Source organism: Amphiura filiformis, chromosome 4, assembly GCF_039555335.1.
Source record: "Amphiura filiformis chromosome 4, Afil_fr2py, whole genome shotgun sequence".
Lineage (NCBI taxonomy): Eukaryota > Metazoa > Echinodermata > Ophiuroidea > Amphilepidida > Amphiuridae > Amphiura > Amphiura filiformis.
In genome coordinates, this window is record NC_092631.1 from 85,253,056 (window position 1) to 85,273,815 (window position 20,760).

Consider the following 20,760-nt stretch of genomic DNA (forward strand, 5'->3'; position numbering starts at 1 on the left):
GGTCTAATTTTGGCTCCACATGTAGCAAAATTGAAAATGAAAAATGCTCCGATTTTGTTGAAATATGGTCTCAAAGTGTTGAGACTTGTGGATCAACGTCTAGGCGTTGTGCCTGTGCGTAGCGCACTATAAATCACTGGGCCTTTTTTTCTCTTTTTTTTGTTTGAAAGTTGAATAAGATCATAGGGCAATCTGCCGTTTTATGTCAAAATTATAGGGTATGAGGGCCCTTTGCTCTCAGCACGCACACGCTCTTTCAACTGTTAAATTTAGTGTTATGAAGATTTACAAACGTGGCACCGATACGGTTCGGTTTGAACACAAAATTTTCAATTGGATGAGCGAATTCGTGTTTAATGGAAAGCGCCCTCACCGTGTCCAAGAACATGGATGCTCCAAATCTTGTGGGTACATGCCACAAAATAGCTTTCCATAGACTTTACGTGCAAAATAGGGGTCACGTTTTAGGCTATAAGTCGAGTTACGTCTTACTTTGAAATATATATTTGATATCATCTTAATCAGAACAAAATTCTGCATAACATATCTGAAAATGACACCATATTTTAGGTCTACTTTTTGAGAAAAATAGCGCTATATAAAAGACCCGATTTTCCCGTGTTTACGCCCGACTGCTAACCGCGTTTTGACCTCGTGTGTTCATGCGCTCATCATCGTAAACATCACTCAAATGTTCGCGTTTTCTGTTCAAATTAGTAGAGATCACATTCACGATTTGCAACACTACTGTCACTACAATTGTTAATATTGTACCGATTTTGCACATTTTTTATGCAAAGTTGGGACTATAGTCGTGTGTAAACTTTTACCGGAAACCGCTTCACAGGCGGATTTACTTGTATGCACCCTTATGCAACATTAAAATGGATTCTTTGGCACCAATAACATATAAAACAACACCACCAATAGAATAAGGCATCATATAATATTTTTGATGCAAAATGACAATTGACAGACCACCCTCCTCCCTGACCGAATAAAGTTTTTGGCCGGCACCACCTCATTTTTTGGCCGATTTCAATAAAAACAGGTGTCAAAATACTCAAGAGATCATACTGCATCAAATAAGCTGGAGCCCAAAGGAATCTGAAATATCACACCTTTTTTTACCCCTCTATAATCGACCCCTAACAACACGTTTGGGAAATACAAAACTTGCATGAAAATGCACAATCCCGGGGGAGGCACTCCCTATCTGAAATGGCAGGGATGTGCCTCGGTCATGTTAAAAGTAGGCGGCATTCAGGTCAAATGTACAATTACAAAAATATGGGGTCATTCAGTACACAACCTGAATAAAAATGGGGTCATTCGATATGAAACTTTGAAAAAAGGATGGTCATTGGGGTAACAAGAAGTAAAATGGGAGTCATTGAGTACAGGATTGCCAAAAGAGTATCATTAAGTACACATAAATAAGTGCCAAACTGCGTAAAAACAACTTGGCCACCTTGGAAATGGGAAAAATTTCATTATTTCTGGAGGAGAACACAAATACCACCTAAATTTGGGAATTAAAAGGGGGTCATTGGGTATAGCAGAAAATAGAAAAAGGGGGTTATTGAGTACATGAATTTTTTTAAAGGGGTCATTGGGTAATAGGTAGGACCATAACACAAAAAAGGGGGTCATTGGGTACAAGCCGGTTTGAAAAAGGGGGTCTATCCCCAGGCACGTGATGCATATCTGTCATGGAAGTGCCCCCCCCAGTGCACAATACATATTAAAGAAATTATAATACATGAATTGTTGCATTATAATACCTTTTAACATTCCCTGTTATTATGGAGATTCTTATTATACTTAATTTGCTTTTGAAGTGTTTGGATAATCGGTATTTTATTCCATTCAAATCGCATATTTGGTTTAAAGGTTATCGTCGACTTTATTTTGATATTTCAAATGCTAACCTCAAAACAATAAGTCAGAGTCTAAAATCTGAAAAAAAAAAAAAAATTCTAAAATCCATTTTCTGTGTTAAAATCCGTGTTGTAAAATTTATAAATCCGTGTTAAATGAATAAAGCTTAAAATGTATAAACAATGAGTTAAATGTCACAAAAAAGTGTTCAATATCGCGATCTATTATGCTCTGATTGGACTATTCTATCGATAATAGAACGACTGTTACGATGTTTGGAGGGATATGGGGGGGGGGGGGGTTCATGCCTGGGTACGAATAGTAATATATCAGTATTATTAAACAGTATTTTTATCATAAAAGTTGACACACACAACTCATGATTGTTTTTTAACATTTATTTCTCCTATCTTTTAACAATTTTTGTCACATCATACAAAAATGTCATTTCCCGTGTTGTACGTCCAATTCCGTGATTTTTTTAACGGAAAACGGAAAACTTCGGACGCTACAATCATGACAATAAGTAAGCCAAACGAAATGTACAATGAAATTCATATATAGTCACGAATAGTATAGGGCGCCATGGGTTTGGGATTTTCTTTTGCTACATCAGTGGAACCAACGTTTTTTGCATCTTTAAATCTGAAAAGATAACAATTTGATTGGGGCTAACGGTTAGGACCAAAACTTGAAAAACAGTCCCCACCATGTTGTTATGTATCTCAAATTGTTCCTCTCATTACAGTGAATAAAAAAGTAAATTGTCATATTTTTCTACAGTGCTTAGTTCAAGAGTTATAAGGTCGAATAGGTCAAATGTCAAAACTTTCATATGCCCCTACACGGAGGTCAAAATTTAAAAATGGTCAGATTTTATCGAAACTGGTGTCAAATTACTCCCCTTAACATATAGAAATCTGAATATGTCGGTGACCGGAGTCAATTTTTTTACGACCACCCCTATCGCGGGCTAAATTTTTTTACGCCCCCCCCCTATCGTGGGTCAAATATTTTATGACCCCCCCTTCCGCCTATACAGACTCAAGACAAATTATTCATCGCCGGAAGTAAGGCGCGGAGCGCACCAAAATTTTAGAGCGGAGTGCGCGAAACGCATTAAAAATTTTGAAAAATGTTGCATTGTATAACTAAAGATTGTGCGCACATTTTATTTAAAAAGTTTTTAAAAAGTTTAAAATGCGTGCGCAGCGCGCAAAAATATGCGATTTGAAAGTGACATATTGCTCCCAGATTAAGTTTCTCTGAACAACTTCCACCAATTTGAAGCTAAAATGATCAAGTATGAACCGTTGAATTGGACAAATGCGCGAGAGGCGCGCGAAAATTTGCAATTCGAAAATAACGGCTTTTGCTCGCAGATTGAAGTTATTGGAACAAATGCCAATTTTAAGCTGCTTGATCAAATAATAAATTATGAATATTGGAGGGCAAAATACAATTTGTTGCGATTAAGCTGCATTCCCTGATTTCTCGAAGTCTCCATTATATCGAGGAAGATCATTGTGGCAAAAGCAGACAGTAACATAATTCAAGTGAAATATTTTTTAGAAAGTGTGTGTCAAAGGCTATCTTATATTGTTATTGCACGTCTCTTTTACTTATTTTTACGGGCTACGTTTGTTTGCATTTTATGAGCCGTAAAAGAGCAAAGAAAATAGATCCTGTAATGAAAGCTAATGAACCAGTAAAGGCAAAGAAAAGAGACCGTAGTGGGCCCGTAAAAGGCAAAGAAAATATGCCATGGACCCGTATTAAAAGGAAGAAAAGAGACCTCAGTGAGCATGTTTAAAAAAAAGCTTAATAAGTAAGGAGGACCCGTAAAAAGCAAAGAATAGATACCTTAGGGCTAATGGATAAGAAAAGATACCTTATTTGGCCCGTATAATAAAGCAAAGAAAATGTGTCAAAGTATCTTTTCTTTACTTATCTACGGGCCCCGGAGGTCCATTTTTTTTTGCTTTACAGACCCGTAGTAAAGTATATTTTCTTTACTTTTTACGGGGCCCCTAGGACCCGGGCCCGGGGCAGTGGCGTAACTTTGGGTCAGGGTGCCCGGGGCGAAAGTAGATCGGTTGCCCCTGACCAAGGATGTGCATAGTCCGACATGTAGGACAGTGGCGTAGCTAGGGGTTGTGGCGCAAAGGGCTAAAGATACATAATGGCACCCCTCCCAAATTCTTGGAGCGGAGCGCGAGAAAATTTGCACAAATAGGACCAATCACGCATTAATTTTGGTCATAATGAAGTTGAATATCGGTCTTAATTTGATCTTTCAAATGATTGTGTGCTGAATTGCGCGCAAAGCGCGAAAATTTTGACTTGCTGGAGGGGGCGCAGAATCGACGCTGAATTGGTTAATTCGGCCCCCCCTAAGGGTGGCGCCCAGGGCACGTGCCCCATCTGCCCCCCCTGCCGTCGCTACACCGTTGGTGTAGGACCTATTTTCTAAATTAACAGACTATATGTATGCTCAGCTCAGAATATGATCACCATGATGATCACTATCTCACATGGCGCAAGAAAGACGAATCGCGAAAGTCCGGATGGGGCAGTTCGGGTGGGGCAGTTAGCGGATTTTTGCAGTTAATCTTTCTTGAGCGATCTTTTGCTGAAGGGGGGCACCTAAATGAAGAGTATAATTCTATGCATGGTGGGTAATGGTTTCCACTTCTTTCCTATAACAAATCTTGTCGATGGGTGCCCCCTTAGCCCGGGTGCCCGATGGCGCCCCCCCCCAGAGCCCATAGGAGTTACGCCACTGGCCCGGGGGTAACGCACCCCCTTAACCACCCTTGTCGGCGGCACTGTCAATATTTGAATAACATAATACAAATCGAGAGTCAAAGATGTATACACCAATTTAAATTCTTAAACAGGATAAATATAGGTACCATAGTGACCCCTTAAAGCACTAACGTTGGATAGTAATCCCTTAAGTGTTAGGAACTGAGCTGCTCAGTGATATGCGATGTCGGGAAATGGTATATTAAGCCGATCCTCGGTTTTCGATCCTCGTTTTATAACCATATATATAGGTGTTTATAAACGGAGGACAAGAAAACGAGGATTCTGATCTCTATGCATTTCACCACAGCCTCGTTTTACGATCCTCGTTTTATAACAAAAGTTTTTTATAACAACAGGATAAATATAGGTACCATAGTGACCCCTTAAAGCACTAACGTTGGATAGTAATCCCTTAAGTGTTAGGAACTGAGCTGCTCAGTGATATGCGATGTCGGGAAATGGTATATTAAGCCGATCCTCGGTTTTCGATCCTCGTTTTATAACCATATATATAGGTGTTTATAAACGGAGGACAAGAAAACGAGGATTCTGATCTCTATGCATTTCACCACAGCCTCGTTTTACGATCCTCGTTTTATAACAAAATATAGGTACCATAGTGACCCCTTAAAGCACTAACGTTGGATAGTAATCCCTTAAGTGTTAGGAACTGAGCTGCTCAGTGATATGCGATGTCGGGAAATGGTATATTAAGCCGATCCTCGGTTTTCGATCCTCGTTTTATAACCATATATATAGGTGTTTATAAACGGAGGACAAGAAAACGAGGATTCTGATCTCTATGCATTTCACCACAGCCTCGTTTTACGATCCTCGTTTTATAACAAAAAACCCACAGCCTCCACCAACCGACCCCTAGCCCTTATTGTATTTGAATAAATGATACTTAAACAATATTTATTCCATGGTGTCATTTCAGACAAAGAACAAATTAAGGTATCTGTACCAAGGGTAGGGTGTATTTACTTGTGAGTATTATAATAAATTATAGACTGTATTCCTCAGATCAAGATAGAGATGACCTAGCGAGCTTCAAAGCCGTGAGAATGCATCATTATCATTGTTTAATACATTAACAAATTACATGATTCACAAAACGCGATAGTGTGCATACAGCTGTTCATATCAGTATAAGGAAATCCCGCCTTACCAAAGACGCACCACTGAAGAACAGGGCCAGGGTAAAGTTAATTAAAAACAATAAAAATAATTTAAAACAAACAAAGTTTAACAGTGGCTCCGGAACTGGTGGGGGGAGGGGGCACTCGACTTTGGAAGTGACGGGGATGTGCGGACAGCAGTTTGAAACTAGGGGTCTTTCGGTGAGAGCCTAGACCAAAAAAGGGGTCTTTCAGTGAGAAGCCCCCCAAAAGGGGGTCTTTCCGTGAGACTGGGAAAATCTTACCAAAAAGGGGTGATTCAGTGAGACTGGGAAAAATTTTGGGTCAAAATATAAAAGTTGATACAAAATATTCAAAATTCATCAAAATTTGAAAAAAAAAATTGAAAATTTTGAAAAATTTAAAGAAAAATAATGGAAAAAAACGGGGTCATTCAGTCAGAAATTTTAAAAAATTTGACCTTTCATATTGAAGATATGCATTTTTTACCCAAAAAACCTAATTTTTTTTGGTGTTTTGAGGAAAAAATCTATATCTTCAATACAAAAGATAGACGGCTTTTCATCCCAGCTACATACACTTTATGTACATAACATTAGATTTATCAAATTTACTTTGCCGACTGTTTTCAGAATTATCATTTGCCATAAAATATTTCTTGTATCGCGAATTTCAAAATATCAAAATTATTTAATATCAGAAGGACATTCCTCGTATTCAAAATGCAATTCGATGATATGTCTGACAAAAAATACGTCCCACAAAAAAGACGTGAAAATGTCGCTATCCGTCAATGGCGTAACTAGACATTTAATTGGGGGGGGTAAAGGGGACAAAACATAATAAATGAGGGGGCAGGCATCGTTCATGCTGTTTGGGTTTGTAAGCGCGTTATCACCCTCGTCTGGGCGACACAGGGGGGCGGGTGGGGGTGTCTAAGGTGCATGCCCCGAATCCCGGAACAGAGGCGTAGATTTCTTTTTGACATGATGGGAGGGATGGGGTTGGAAAAATTGTCTTGAAGTATAGTGAATTCAGCACCTTTTGCCGACAAAAAAAGTTCACATTTTATGGCAAATGATTAAAGATTGATATTTCTGATATTTAAAGAGTACTCGAAGTAAACTTTATAAATCTGATGATTTATACTTTAAAGTGTATGTAGGTGGGGTAAAAGCCGACGATCAATTGAAAATTTTGACCTTTCGTATTGAAGATATGGATTTTTTCCCAAAACACACAAAAAATTAGGTCTTTTGGGAAAAAATCCATATCTTCAATATATGAAATGTCAAATCTTTCAATTGATCGTCGGCTTTTCCTACCAGCTGCATACACTTTAAGAATATATCATTAGATTTATAAAATTTACTTCGAGGACTATATCAAAAATGTGAAAAATATCAAATTTTAATAATTTGTCATACGATTTGTATTATATCGTGAATTTCAAAAAATTATTTGATATCAGAGAGACATTCTTCGTATTCAGAATGCAATTCGATATGTCTGATGTGCTCTCATGTCCCACAAAAAATCCTGTCGAAACGCTCAAAACGCTCATTCCAGATCCCTTAACCGATTTGACAGGGATAAATGCCTAGAGGATTTGGAGGTTCATAGGCACAGCAGCATAATTTGGATCCGTGGCTATTATGATAGTACAAATGCGCGCGAACCGCGTAAAAAATGGTCATATTGAAGCTTTTAAGCTTCAATATGACCATTTAAAAATGGTCATATATTGTTAAAAATTGGAACAAATATGTGCAAAAAGCTAAAATGGTCAAATATGTTATTAATTTGGTCAAAATCTCACACATGCACACAACACGCATCACTGAGTTTTGGGCCCCTAAGACAATGGCACCTGGGCTTGTGCCCCTCTGCCCTGTGGTAATTCTACCCATTGAAAATAAGACATAGTAGGCCTAAACTGAAGTGCGCAAATGTATGCGCAAAGAAATCCAATTTATTTGCAATATTTTCTTGATTTAGTTGCAGTTTTCCCAGTTTTTAACTAGATTGGTGCATAATCATGTTTGTAGCCTACTTTGAAGAGATCTCGGGGTAGAGACATAAAATTCTATGATAAAAATACTAGTGTTTCCTTGACCTACCCAGATTGTAGGTCTACTCTACATTGTAGTAACACAGGGCTGAAACTGACCATTGCCCCTCCCCAAACACCACCACCAAGGTATTTATGAACACCCCTTTTTTTGCTACTTTTTCTTATTTTAATCGCGCTCATTTGTCTCTTTGCTATAATATATTGAAAACATAAACATTCCTGCTATAAACAATATAAAAAAGGTGCACCGAATGCCTTCAGTTGGGAATACATTTCATAGTTCAAAATTCTGTAAAGAAATGCCCCCCCACCGAAATCCCACCCTGCGCCTGAATTGCACCTTTTTCTTGTTATAACCGATATAATTTGCCTCTTTGTTATAATATATTAAACCCATATATTCCCGAAAATAATGTTAAAATGGTACAATGGACTTCCATTCTTCCATTTCAGACACCCCTGGGCCGCACTTGCGTGGCGCGATGGCCGCTATGAGGCCATTACTTACATCATCATAATAATAATTACCTAAAATCTGCAAAAACGAACCCCTCCCCTAACTCGGATGGCTGGCTACGGGACCATCTTAATTCTACTACATTTGAAATTACAAATATATTACGTCCATTGGAGCACCTCTGGGATCCCTCCACCAATATCTGAATAACATATATGTTACTGAGAGTCAAAGATGTACACATGAAATTAATGAAACCCCTGCGCCTGAATTGCACCTTTTTCTTGTTATAACCGATATAATTTGCCTCTTTGTTATAATATATTAAACCCATATATTCCCGAAAATAATGTTAAAATGGTACAATGGACTTCCATTCTTCCATTTTTGACACCCACTGGGCCGCACTTGCGTGGCGCGATGGCCGCTATGAGGCCATTACTTACATCATCATAATAATAATTACCTAAAATCTGCAAAAACGAACCCCACCCCTAACTCGGATGGCTGGCTACGGGACCATCTTAATTCTACTACATTTGAAATTACAAATATATTACGTCCATTGGAGCACCTCTGGGATCCCTCCACCAATATCTGAATAACATATATGTTACTGAGAGTCAAAGATGTACACATGAAATTAATTTCAACAACATGATGAACTAGGTATCGTAGTGACCCCTTAAAGTTGGAATAGTAATCCTTTCAGTATTAGGAAACTACAGAGAGAGTTTCAATGGCATACGACGTCTGAAAATGGTATATTAAGCCGATCCTCCGTTTTCGATCCTCGTTTTATAAAAACGAGGAAAACGAGGATTCGTTGCTATGCTTTTATACAACAAACAATTGCGTCCTTTGACGGTTGCTAGAGAGTAAATAGTGCGCTTCTCACTCTAATAACATCCCCATGCCCCTACTACGTCAATGGGAGTATCCCTGGGGACCCCTCTACCAATATCTGAATAACCTATATGTCATTGAGAGTCAGATCAAAGATACACACACGAATTTAATTTCTTAAAAATGATGAAGTAGGTATCATAGTGACCCCTTAAACTTAGAATAGTAATCGTTTCGGTATTAGGACGCTACTCAGTGAGTTTTAATGGCATACGACGTCCGGAAATGAAATATTAAGCCGATCCTCGAGTTTTCGATCCTCGTTTTATAACCTTATATATAGGTGTTTATAAACCGAGGATTGGAAAACGAGGATTCGTTGCTATCTTTTATACAACAAATAATTGCGTCCTTTGACGGTTGATAGAGAGTAAATAGTGCGCTTCTCACTCTAATAACACCCCCATGCCCCTACTAGGTCCATGGGAGCACCCCCGGGGACCCCTCCACCAATATCCGAATAACATATGTGATTGAGAGTCAAAGATGGACACACGAAATTAATTTCTTAAACATGATGAAGTAGGTATCATAGTGACCCTTAAACTTGGAATAGTAATCGTTTCGGTGTTAGGGAGCTACTCAGGGCGTTTTAATGGCATACGACGTCTGGAAGTGGAATATTAAGCCGATCCTCGGTTTTCGATCCTCGTTTTATAACCCTATATATAGGTGTTTATAAACCGAGGATTGGAAAACGAGGATTCGTTGCTATGCTTTTATACAACAAATAATTGCGTCCTTTGACGGTTGATAGAGAGTAAATAGTGCGCTTCTCACTCTAATAACACCCCATGCCCCTACTACGTCCATGGGAGCACCCCGGGGACATCTCCACCAATATCTGAATAACCTATATGTCATTGAGAGTCAAAGATACACACACGAAAGTAATTTCTTAAATATGATGAAGTAGGTATCATAGTGACCCCTTAAACTTGGAATAGTAATCGTTTCGGTATTAGGACGCTACTCAGTGAGTTTTAATGGCATACGACGTCCGGAAATGTAATATTAAGCCGATCCTCGGTTTCCGATCCTCGTTTTATAACCTTATATATAGGTGTTTGTAAACCGAGGATTGGAAAACGAGGATTCGTTGCTATGCTTTTATACAACAAATAATTGCGTCCTTTGACGGTTGACAGAGAGTAAATAGTGCGCTTCTCACTCTAATAACATCCCCATGCCCCTACTACGCCGGGAGCACCCCCGGGGACCCTTCCACCAATATCTGAATAACATATATGTGATTGAGAGTCAAAGATGCACACACGAAATTAATATCTTAAACATGATGAAGTAGGTATCATAGTGACCACTTAAACTTGGAATAGTAATCGTTTCGGTATTAGGGAGCTACTCAGTGAGTTTTAATGGCATACGATGTCCGGAAATGGAATATTAAGCCGATCCTCGGTTTTCGATCCTCGTTTTATAACCTTATATATAGGTGTTTATAAACCGAGGATTGGAAAACGAGGATTCGTTGCTATGCTTTTATACAACAAACAATTGCGTCCTTTGACGGTTGCTAGAGAGTAAATAGTGCGCTTCTCACTTCTCATCAATATTGGCCCTAATCAGATTTCACAAATACCAGATACTAATACCCACTTTTCCACTTATCTCTCTAATCCTATTCAAAGCAGCATGTTCTTCACTCCAATTACAGAGGAGGAGGTGATTGAAGTTATTAATAATCTGGATACTAAAAAAAGTGCAGGTCATGATGACATTTCTATTCTAATCATAAAAAAACTTGCTGATGAATTAAGTATTCCTCTTACATGTATTTTCAATATGTCATTAAAAAGTGGCACTGTTCCAGATCAACTAAAAATTGCTCGTGTTATTCCAATTCATAAGAAAGAAAGTAAGAATATCTTCACCAATTATAGACCAATTTCAGTTCTGCCAGGATTCTCAAAAATCCTTGAAAGACTTGTCTTCAATAGATGTATTTCATTTTTAAATAAGCATAATATTCTATTTGAAAATCAATTTGGTTTCCGTCCAAAGCATTCCACAAATATGGCGATAACTAAGCTTGTTGACAAAATTGTACATGCCGCAAATGATAATCAAACAACTGCTGGCGTATTTTTGGACCTTTCCAAGGCATTTGACACTATAAAGCATGATATCCTCTTGGATAAAATGGCACATTATGGAATTAGAGGTACTGTCTTGGATTGGTTCAAAAATTACCTCACTAATAGAAAACAGTTTGTTGATTACAACAGCCATACTTCTGCAACAAAACCAATTAATTCTGGAATGCCACAAGGTTCAATTCTAGGACCTTTAGGTTTCATAATATATGTAAATGACATTCCAAATTTCTGTTCCTGAATTATCATTTATTCTCTATGCAGATGACACAAGTGCTTTTACATCACATCAAAATATTGAAACACTTAATAATATTATGAGTAATGGTCTAAGTAAATTAAGCACATGGTTTATGTCAAATAAACTTTCTCTTAATCTTACAAAAACTAATTATATGCTATTTGGAACTCGTAATAAAACGAATCAAGTTAATGACAAATTTAAACTTTCACTTGATAACACAGAAATAAATCACGTAAATGCATTTAAATTCTTAGGTGTTACTATTGATCAAAATCTGACTTGGAAAAATCATATTGATGAACTTTCAAAAAAATGTTCAAGTAGTATTGGTATTTTGTATAAGGTCAAAAGATATCTTCCTGAAACAGCACTTGTAACCCTTTATAATACACTGGTCCTTTCACATATTAACTATGGTATTACTGCTTGGAGTAGTGCAGGCAGTGTTGGTAAAAATAAGCTCCACATATTACAAAAACGTGCTCTACGGGCAGTTAGTAATAGTGAGTACAGAAGTCATTCAAATCCACTGTTTATCAAATATAATCAACTCAAAATTTTTGACTTATGTAAACTTAATATTGGCACATTCATGTATAAATACAGCAACAACTTGTTGCCACCAGCATTTAACAATATGTTCACAACTAATGCAGATAATCATAATTATAACACTAGATATGCTTCTGACTTTGAATATCCAAATAATAAGCTTGAATTTGGCAACAAATCTATTTGCTACCAGGGTGTAAAGATTTGGAACAACATCCCAAATCATGTTAAAAACTCCAGAAATCTTAACTCTTTTAAATGTTCTTATAAGGACTCTCTTATTTTAGATTACAAAATGTTAGAGTAATGATAATGGAGTCTGGGACTTGACAGGCCTTTGGCTTATTTCCCAGTCCTCCTCCACTATGTTTTAAGTAATTGTACTATATATTTCTAGTGATTTTATTGTACTTTGCATATGTGGAAAAATAAATTATGTTATGTTATGTTATGTTATAACATCCCCATGCCCCTACTACGTCAATGGGAGTATCCCTGGGGACCCCTCTACCAATATCTGAATAACCTATATGTCATTGAGAGTCAGATCAAAGATACACACACGAATTTAATTTCTTAAAAATGATGAAGTAGGTATCATAGTGACCCCTTAAACTTAGAATAATAATCGTTTCGGTATTAGGACGCTACTCAGTGAGTTTTAATGGCATACGACGTCCGGAAATGAAATATTAAGCCGATCCTCGGTTTTCGATCCTCGTTTTATAACCTTATATATAGGTGTTTATAAACCGAGGATTGGAAAACGAGGATTCGTTGCTATGCTTTTATACAACAAATAATTGCGTCCTTTGACGGTTGATAGAGAGTAAATAGCGCGCTTCTCACTCTAATAACATCCCCATGCCCCTAATACGTCCATGGGAGTATCCCTGGGAACCCCTCCACCAATATCTGAATAACCTATATGTCATTGAGATTCAAAGATGCACACACGAATTTAATTTCTTAAAAATGATGAAGTAGGTATCATAGTGACCCCTTAAACTTAGAATAGTAATCGTTTCGGTATTAGAACGCTACTCAGTGAGTTTTAATGGCATACGACGTCCGGAAATGGAATATTAAGCCGATCCTCGAGTTTCCGATCCTCGTTTTATAACCTTATATATAGGTGTTTATAAACCGAGGATTGGAAAACGAGGGCTCAGTTCTGAGGAGTTACACGACAGATAAGTGCGTAGATCGAGGGGGGAGACGGAGCAAAAAGAGAGCTTCTCACTCTAAGAACATCCCCATGCCCCTACTACGTCCATGGGAGCACCCCGGGGACCCCTCCACCAATATCTGAATAACCTATATGTCATTGAGAGTCAAAGATGCACACACGAAATTAATTTCTTACAAATGATGAAATAGGTATCATAGTGACCCCTTAAACTTGGAATAGTAATCGTTTCGGTATTAGGACGCTACTCAGTTAGTTTTAATGGCATACGACGTCCGGAAATGGAATATTAAGCCGATCCTCGCTTTTCGATCCTCGTTTTATAACCCTATATATAGGTGTTTATAAACCGAGGATTGGAAAACGAGGATTCGTTGCTATGCTTTTATACAACAAATAATTGCGTCCTTTGACGGTTGATAGAGAGTAAATAGTGCGCTTCTCATTCTAATAACATCCCCATGCCCCTACTACGTCCATGGGAGCACCCCGGGGACCCCTCCACTAATATCTGAATAACCTATGTCATTGAGAGTCAAAGATGCACACACGAAATTAATTTCTTAAAAATGATGAAGTAGGTATCATAGTGACCCCTTAAACTTGGAATAGTAATCGTTACGGTATTATGGAGCTACTCAGATCGTTTTAATGGCATACGACGTCTGGAAATGGAATATAAAGCCGATCCTCGGTTTTCGATCCTCGTTTTATAACCCTATATATAGGTGTTTATAAACCGAGGATTGAAAAACGAGGATTCGTTGCTATGCTTTTATACAACAAATAATTGCGTCCTTTGACGGTTGCTAGAGAGTAAATAGTGCACTTCTCACTCTAATAACATCCCCATGCCCCTACTACGTCCATGGGAGCACCCCGGTGGACCCCTCCACCAATATCTGAATAACCTATATGTCATTGAGAGTCAAAGATGCACACACGAAATTAATTTCTTAAAAATGATGAAGTAGGTATCATAGTGACCCCTTAAACTTGGAATAGTAATCGTTTTGGTATTAGGCCGCAGTTTTAATGGCATACGACGTCTGGAAATGGAATATTAAGCCGATCCTCGAGTTTTCGATCCTCGTTTTATAACCTTATATATAGGTGTTTATAAACCGAGGATTGGAAAACGAGGATTCGTTGCTATCTTTTATACAACAAATAATTGCGTCCTTTGACGGTTGATAGAGAGTAAATAGTGCGATTATCAGTCTAATAACATTCCCATGCCCCTACTACGTCCATGGGAGCACCCCATGGGGACCCCTCCACCAATATCTGAATAACCTATATGTCATTGAGAGTCAAAGATGCACACACGAAATTAATTTCTTAAAAATGATGAAGTAGGTATCATAGTGACCCCTTAAACTTGGAATAGTAATCGTTTTGGTATTAGGCCGCAGTTTTAATGGCATACGACGTCTGGAAATGGAATATTAAGCCGATCCTCGGTTTTCGATCCTCGTTTTATAACCTTATATATAGGTGTTTATAAACCGAGGATTGGAAAACGAGGATTCGTTGCTATTTATTTTACCACAGCCTCGTTTTCCGATCCTCGGTTCATAACCTTATATATAGGTGTTTATAAACCGAGGATTAGAAAACGAGGATTCTTGCCTATGTATTTTACCACAGCCTCGTTTTCCGATCCTCGTTTTTCGATCCTCGGTTTTCAATCCTCGGTTTATAAACACCCGGGAACCAGCAGATACAATAAATTAATTGGGTACTAAATTCCTCCCATTCGCGGAGCACCACTACTATTTTGTCAAAATATTTCACACAAAACTGTCCTTGGAAAATGAAAAGGGCGAACATTAGATGGTGGGCAATAATTAGGGACCGTTCACAAACACTTGTTAGTCGGGCCTGATGCAAAAAGGGGGCCCTTAAAAGTTTTGACCCTCCTGGGGGGGCTGAAAAAAATTACCACAACTTTGGGAACATTGAGTTTATATGCTTTTCTATGGGGTTGACTTCGGACCCATAATTTTCATGCAAGTGAGGCGAGCAAGGTAGGCTACGCCAACTTGATGTGGGAAACAAGTAAGGGGTGGGGTGGTGCAATAATTATGTGTACCCCCAGGGGTGGTGAATTATAGGGGGGGGCAAAGATTTTTTGGCAGGCCAAAAGGGGGGGCAAGCATTTTTTGCAGGTTGAAAGGGGGGGTCAAGCACTGAATTTTGGCACTAGTTGACCGTTTATATATTAGGCCTATGCCCTAAAAAGGTGTAGGAAAACGTTAGGAACATGTTTAAATAATTATGCAAAATTTCCTGCTCGCTGCGCTCGCATTAGGCCTATAGGCATACTGGGTAAGACAATTTTTAAAAAAGGTTTTAAATTCGGTTCCCCAAAATCTTGCATGTGTAAGGGTGCAATAATTATGTGGGGGTGAATTCTCAAAATGGTCTGCCAAAAATCGCTTGCCCCCTTTGGCCGTGCCAAAAATCTTTGCCCCCCCTTTCGACGTGCCAAAAACCTTGCCCCCCCCTTTGACGTGCCAAAAATCTTTGCCCCCCCCCTTACACATGCAAGATTTTGGGGAATTCAAAACATTAAATTGTCTTATGCGAGCGCAGCGAGCAGGAAATTTTGCATATTTGAATGTGTTCCTAATGTTTTCCTGCGCCTTTTTAGGGCGTAATATAGAAACGGTAGGCCTACCCAAAATATCTGTGCCAAAAATTGCTTGCCCCCCCCCCCTTTCGACCTGCCAAAAATCGCTTGAACCCCCTTTTGACCTGCCAAAAATGCTTGCCCACCCCTTCTGGCCTGCCAAAAAATCTTTGCCCCCCCCCTATAATTCACCACCCCGGGGGTACACATAATGATTGCACCACCCCTAAGGAGGGGGGGCAAAGATTTTTGGCACGCCAAAAGGGGGGGAAAAGGTTTTTTGGCACGTCGAAAGGGGGGCAAAGATTTTTGGCACGGCCAACGGGGGGGGGGGGCAAGCGATTTTGGCAGATCATTTTGAGAATTCACCACCCCGGGGGTAGGCCTACACATAATTATTGCACCACCCCTAAAATACAGACTAGACAATCAGGGGCAAAACCAGCAAATGTAGGCATAGGAAGTAGGTAAAGTTCAATAGCCAAAAATTCTAGTACCAGTTCCAAGGCTCACAAAAGTGCTAAACCTGCAAAAACAACAAGGATCAATGATGTAAATCACTGTACACATAAGCAGATTCGGTAAACCAAACAACCAATGTAGGTACAAAAACAGGCAAAGTTCGATGGCCAAAAATTGCCAATTTCAGAGCCCACAGAAGTGTCAGCAAAACAGTAGGCCTACAAAAGTAACCTGGAGCAGACAAACAAAACCAAACAGACAAAAAACAACCGACGTTTCGAGCACATCCCCTATCAATATATTGGGGATTTAACCCCCATTCCCCTTGGGATCTACGCCTAGGTGCCCTGTGGGGGAGGTCATTTGATATTGTGTTCCCCCATCCAAAAATGTGAAGGGGACATGAACCCTGTCCCCGAGATTGCCGCCCATAGTACATGGTCTAGAAAATTCAGAATTCCGCCACTCGGAAAGGGCTCACAATCCATCAGGGGCGCTGAATGCATCTAGGGCGACATGTTCCCCATTTGAACTCCATTGCAACACTATAATGACACGGCGCTAAATGTTTGAAAAAACTGTCATAAGCAGATAAGGATTAGGCCTACCTTTTAAATTCGCAAGAGGCGCGGAAACATTTTTGCCGCTTGCATCATGGAAGGGGCTCAAAATCCACCGAGGGGTGCTGATTCGACTTGAGGCGCCTGTCCTGATGGGAACTTGAGGCACCTGTCCTGATGGGAACTTGAGGCGCCTGTCCTGATGGGAACTTGAGGTACCTGTCCTGATGGGAACTTGAGGCACCTGTCCTGATGGGAACTTGAGGCGCCTGTCCTGATGGGAACTTGAGGCACCTGTCCTGATGGGAACTTGAGGCGCCTGTCCTGATGGGAACTTGAGGCGCCTGTCCTGATATGGGGGGGCACATGGCGTTGGAATTTTACAGGGATCGTAACGGTGCCCCCACCAGGTACCGAGGTGCGGGCATTCGGGTCATGATTCGGGGCTCTTGCGGCGCTGACCCGGGGCGCAGAGCGCCGTGGGAACTAAGAACTGATTTTTGGGCTATAGGCTTAATTGATGATCCGACATTTTTGTGGGGTATCCGGGGTTCTGTGAACTAGGGCAGGCTGGCATGGCTTCGTTCCATGCAGTTTTGTCTGACACTAGAATTCATCACGACCTTTGCAGGACTTAAACCCCATTAAAAGCTATTAAACCAAGATAACACTCATTGAAAACAGCTCAACTATGTTAAATCAGATCTTCTCTGAGATCTGGTTAAATCCACACTACACATGTTTCTGTTTTACCTATGCGATATTGCAATGAGTTGGTATTAGAGTTTCAGTCGCTGAATGATTATAAAGCAAACGCTGTTTCCGAATAGTCTGCATATTGTTTACCAGCATTCTTGAAAATGAGAAACATAATGGTTGTAGACTTAACACGGTTTGGAAATAATTTCTTCATTTTTATTTTTTGGTGTGTTATCTGGCGTTTACATATCCTTCCTAAAACACCAAAGTGCGAATATTTCCAAACACCTAAATTAGCTAAAACTTTAGGACATGTTATACAAAACTATATTTTCTAGAATTTCAGAGAGTACTTTAAATATTGGCCGGTTATTTTTCACACAGTGACGTTAACTAGGCAATGCCCTATACCTATAACATACACTAAAACACCAAAGTGCGAATATTTCCAAACACCTAAATTAGCTAAAAATTTAGGACTTGTTACAAAACTATATTTTCTAGAATTTCAGAGAGTCCTTCAAATATTGGCCGGTTATTTTTCACACAGTGACGTTAACTAGGCAATGCCCATATGTGTAGGCCTACATCCATATCAAAACGATGCACTTGTCGGCTGCTACATGTGTCTCTTTTTACATAATTGCTGGGAATAAATACGCGACTCATCCTTAAATTTGAGGCAACTTAAAATTATCCCCAAGTCATATGGTTTAGGAATCAGAGAACATTTCTAAACCACATGACTTTGGGATGATTTGATGCAACCTCTACTTGAGATGAGTTTGGTATTCACTTCTAGCTATAATGTGAAAAGAGACACATGTAGCAGCTGACAAGTGCATCCTGTTGATATGGATGTACACAATAACATGTAGGCCTATACACTGTTTGTAGAGGTCACGCGTCAATGGTGAAAGTACTGTGTATTATGTATAGTAAAATGGACAGTAACTGCAGGATGCAACATCTTCCATTCACCCGTGTATGGTGAACTTGATTGACTAGTACCGTACGTGTAGGCCTACGTAATAATCATACACTCAAGGATAAGTCTATAGGCCAATTGCTCATAGGCCGAATATTTTACGTTCTGTGTCTTTTTCTTGTGGAATCCAGAGGCTATTTTAACGTGACCCTTGTCACGTTCTTGCAGTGAGATTAAAATCCATGCTGTGAGAATTGAAAATCCGTGCCTTAAATATTTGTATGCTATTCAAATTCAACCTTAACCCCACAAATCACCAAGAAATTATGTGAAGTTCCTCCACAAAGAAAGCTCAAAAGAAAAATTCAGCCTGGTCGCCCTGGCGCAGCGGATCTGGATCTCTTTTTTAGATCTAGGCTATTTATGACCAAAATTTACTTTCATTATGGCCTAATCATGCTAATTAGTATGAAAAGGGCTTAAAATAGTAAAAGAGAGGCTCCACATGTTGGCTCATCTTATCATTAAAACTGCAAATTTTCGCTCGCATTTGTCCCGGTTAAGTCATTTCAGTACATGCAGCGAATCAGCGGGACGATACTTACTCTGTACATGGTCCTGGTGGTGTGTCAGAATTCTAGAATTCCGACGGGTGTCAGAATGCTGAATTCCGACAGCTGTCAAAAAGTTGGAATAATTTTGTAAAGTCGGGTTCATGCTATTTTTTAACCAACGTTTAAAGGGATATTCTGGTGGGGGAAAACCTCGATTTTAAGGCGATTTAGTTGCACTAGCGGGACACCCGCGCTTCGAAGGAGGAATATTCTAATGAAGAAGGCGGCGGCCTATAGGCCTATGCTTCACCCTAGCAGGGCGTAAGACAATGCGAGACACACATTAATAGGATCCGAAATAAACGATGCAAGCCCGAGAAATTATTATTGGGGCTCCGTTTGCTAGCTCGAGCCCCAAACACGTCATTTTAATAAAGTACATAACAATCGTGTAAAAAACAGAATTTTTAAATATAATTTTTATTGAGAGCGTCCTCCTCAGCAAATATATGGCTTTGAATTGACATTAGTAAATAAATAATAATAATAATAACATGATGATAATGATGATGATGATGATGAAAGATAGCACCACTAAGCATAACAACAGACCCGTACGCAGGGGAGGGGCCGCACTCCCCAAATTTGCAAAAGTATAAAAATAGTTCCAATAAATGCCAATTTGCGAGCAAATAATCGGATTTTTTTATGCTTTTTTGTCAAAAAGTCCCATTTTGGTTCCAACTTTTCACAAAATCGCCCCCCCCCCCCTTCATCAGTGTCATGCAAGAAAGTCCACTTTTTCAAAATCTACGCTCTCCAATAATTCTGCGTACGGGCCTGCCTAACACGATTATAGAAGTCAATATGTCTCGTTCAGGAGACAAAATGATAACTTTTAATTGGCGCCATCTTCAGTAGATAGCAAAATCACTTGAATTCACATACCAAAAGCAAATGTCGCAACACTTGGAAATTTTGATCTTCAGCAGACTAACACGATTCTAAAAATATCGATCTATCTCGTTCGAGTTATCTTCAGTAGATAGCAAAAATACATGAATTCAGTTATACCTAAAGATTAGCTGCAACAACGTATTACGAGCAGAAAGAAAGACAGTATCATAATGATTCAAATTCTACAAAATACAGTCTTACACAAATTTTGATAATGTTCTGTTTAATACGGTATTTATGGAGAAAGATGAAAGTTGACATGAAGTGACTATAGTATCCAAATTGATGCTTTTGTTTCTCATTATTAACTTTATTTAGTGAGTTACCCTGTTACAACAGGTGCTTTATACTTTATAATATTTTCTTATGTTTTCGATTATGTATGAGGTAATAATATCATAATGAGTTATATTAAAAGGGCATTTCGTGATCCACAGCCTCATCCCCCCCCCACTTTTCTCAAAAAAAGTTGAGATTTTTATATCACTGGAAACCTCTGGCTACATAATTTTTATGTACAAAATATTTCTTGCAGATTAATTCGTTTAGCAAAGATATCGTGAAATTTGACTTTCGTTTTGGTGCACCAGAACGA